Source organism: Podarcis raffonei, chromosome 14 (genome assembly GCF_027172205.1).
Source record: "Podarcis raffonei isolate rPodRaf1 chromosome 14, rPodRaf1.pri, whole genome shotgun sequence".
NCBI lineage: Eukaryota > Metazoa > Chordata > Lepidosauria > Squamata > Lacertidae > Podarcis > Podarcis raffonei.
Genome location: NC_070615.1, coordinates 53,433,936 through 53,437,617, shown reverse-complemented (window position 1 = coordinate 53,437,617; position 3,682 = coordinate 53,433,936).

Sequence of the window (3,682 nt, the reverse complement as noted above, 5' to 3'; positions counted from 1 at the left end):
TGGTTTTGGAATGTTTGGTTTTGGAACAGACTTTCAGAACAGATTGAGAACCAAGGTACCACTGTACTGCTCTTACATTTACCAGTCTAGTTATTACAGTTGCCCTTTCAGTAGTTTCATACTTTACAAAGTTACACTTTGCTTTACACAGCTGTGTTTTCCAATAACAGTTACATTTATCTATAAAAGTGAGTTTTGTCTTCCATTTGTATTTGTCCCTTCCCCTACCGGCTGATAAAAACAAGCAAGGAGAAAACAGCCATCTTGGGTAGGAGGGGGAATTAATGTTTGGTATGGGGATTTGATTGGCTAAAATTGGAATGTTCAAATATATATTGCTATGTGGTTACCAAAAGCACTTTGATTTTTGATTGGTTAGACAGCTAATTCTAGTACGTTCTCTAGTGGCTCTCGTGTGGTCGGTTAACTTGTCACATGAAGAAGAAGAAGAAGAAGAAGAAGAAGAAGAAGAAGAAGAAGAAGAAGAAGAAGAAGAAGAGGAGTTTGGATTTGATATCCCGCCTTTCACTCCCTTTAAGGAGTCTCAAAGTGGCTAACATTCTCCTTTCCCTTCCTCCCCCACAACAAACACTCTGTGAGGTGAGTAGGGCTGAGAGACTTCAAAGAAGTGTGACTGGCCCAAGGTTACCCAGCAGCTGCACGTGGAGGAGCGGAGACGCGAACGCGGTTCCCCAGATTACAGGACTACTGCTCTTAACCACTACACCACACTGGCACCAAGTCACAGATTCCCTTCAGTGTGAATGAGTTCATTGTGATGACACAGTGCAGGAAGATGGCTGTGTGGTGAACACAGCTAAGAGAGAAGTCTTGGGATCTTCTCTGGACACTATTGAGAAGAAACACTGTTGTAAGGAGTCCAGGTTCCTGGCTTTATAACACATTAAGCGTGGGTTATTAAAAAGGAGAATTTATTACAAAAACAAACAGACAGCTCTGGACAGCTCTAACAAAGCCGCCAACTTCATCACTCAAGATGACCCTTCTGAAGACTCCTTCCGGTTCCTTCAGAAGATATTGAACCTTCGCCCTTTACGTCTCTTGTTTTGCTTCCTGTTCAGCAGCCCTCCCATTCACTGACTATTCAGACTTATTGGACCAGCTCCAAACTCTTCCTGTTCCAAAAGACTGTCTCTGTGTCTGTTCGCCCCTGTTTGAGCTCCCTGAGAGCTTTGGCTGTGTTCCAGCCCACTCTCAGTGGTTCCCTTGGCAACTGGCTGTCCAAGGTCAGAGGGAGTCAGCGCTGGCAGCTCTGGCCTCTGCTCAGCCTGCAACAAATATAAACCTCTCTGTTCCTGCCTGTATTCTGCAGCTTGCTGTAAAGTGCCACTAGGAGCTGGCTCGTTCCTGACAACTGTTGATGCTCCTTCTCCATATGAATAGAGAGAGCAGAGCAGAGGTGAATGAGGTCTCTGAAGTAAAACAGAGAGAAGAGTGGAAATTGAAAGTGGATTTCTTCAAATAGTTGCCTTGCCTCTATCCTAAGTCTGAGAGCATATCAGGAAGAAGGAGAGACACAGAATTAGGTTTAAAGCAAGAAGCTGTGTTTTGCTAAGTGAAGCTGAGCCCATGCTTGAATAAGCTTATGTTTTGAGAATGTGCTTCCTTATATTATTCTTTTATCATCCGTTCTGCAAGTAAAGCTTCTGAATATTAAAGCAACGTATGGACAATTCCTAAAAGGGTGTCAGTCTTACGTGGGATTAAGTTTCCAAGCAGCTCAATATCGCTTGTCTGCAACAATTAAGGCTTCCTTGTGCAAGGGGACGGCCCCTGCCTGCTTACATGAGGCACTGATAAGACCACTTCTTAAGAAACCCTCCCTTGATAAATTTAAGGAATGATGGTCACTAATCTCCCCTTCTTGGGCAAGGTTCCTGAGCGAGTGGTGATGGGCAGAGCTATGAAAACAATTTTCTAGAGCCCTTTAAGTCTGGGTTCAGGCCCAGCTTGGGCATGAAAACTGCTTTTGTGGCATACTATGACAACTTCTGTTAGGAGAGAGATGGGGTTAATGTGTCCCAGTTAATTCTCTTTGATTTTTTCCATACTATCAACTAGGGTCCTTCAGCAGCAGTCTGACTTGGCGTTGAGCAGCACTGCTTCCTAGAAGTTCCAAGTCTGACTTGGATGGTCATTTTCAGAGGGTGATGCTTGGGGAGTGTCACTTGGCCCAGGGAGCCTTCCATGTGGGGCTCTACAGGGTTCAATTTTATCCCCAATGTTGTTTAACATCTACATGTGACTTCTGAGGAGGCTTATCTAGGGTTTTGGATTATGTTGTCAGAAATACAATAATCACACAAAGCTCTTCTTCTCCTTTTCACCTGCAAGAGTGACAGTTTATGTGCTGGATTGTTGTCTTGGTAATGGACAGGATGAGAGTCAATAAATCTGAAGCTCAATGCAGATAAGAGTGAGGCACAGTTTGTGGGTGGTTCCTTAGACCTGATGGATGGGAGGTTGTCTGCTCTTGATGGGGCTGAACCCCCTCTGAAGGAGCAGGTTCACAGCTTTGGGGTACTTCAAGATCAACAGCTAGTGCTTGAAGCTCAGGTGGCCTCCATGGTGCAGAGCGTCTTCCATCAGCTTCGGCTCATGGCCAGGCAAGGCCAAAGTAATGTTGCCTTTGCTCTGGTAACCTCTAGGTTAGGGTAGAAGGCAATAACCTTCCTCTTTAACCAGGTCTTTGGCTGGTTGACCTCCAGTGCCCTTTAAATTTGTTGTGGAAGATTACTGGTTGCTCTTAATTTTTTATTTTTTAAATATTTTTTTATTGCAAAGTAACTACATTGAAACAAAGCAATACATAAAAAAATAATAATGAAGAAAGCAAAGAAAAGAATAAAAGAAAGGAGAAACAAAGAAATAGAAAATAGAAGAATGGATTAAAAAAATATACCGTAAAAAACCATTAACACCTTTTTTATATAAATAATAGATAATAAACTTCCACCGATCTCACAGCACTTCTTTCGTACTTAATATGCCTACCTGTATTTCATTATTATTCTTATCTTAATATGTATATATATGTATGTACATTTTCCTTTCCATTCACAAGATCATTCTAAACACAGCCAGATTTTTGCCCTTGAACCTTGTCTTTCAAATATTCATTCAGACAGTCCCATTGCTTCTTAGCTATATATTTTGGTTTATGTCATGTCCGTCAGCTTTGCATAACCATTCTTCCCTGGTGGGTATTTGTTTACCTTTCCAGTACAGTGGTACCTCAGGTTACATACGCTTCAGGTTACATATGCTTCAGGTTACAGACTCCACTAACCCAGGAATAGTTCTTCAGGTTAAGAACTTTGCTTCAGGATGAGAACAGAAATTGTGCTCTTGCGGCGCAGCAGCAGGAGGAGACCCCATTAGCTAAAGTGGTGCTTCAGGTTAAGAACAGTTTCAGGTTAAGTACGGACCTCCGGAACAAATTAAGTACTTAACCTGAGGTACCACTGTACTTAGCCACCAGGATTCTTGCCACTGACATCACATATAAAAATAATTAGATTTTATCTTTTGGGATATCGTTGTTCAGAATTCTCAAAAGGAATGCCTCTGGTCTTTTACTATATGTTATTCTTAATAGCTTCTTTATTTCTTTATGGATCATGTCCCAGAACTTTCTAATCTCTGGACAGGTCCACCACAT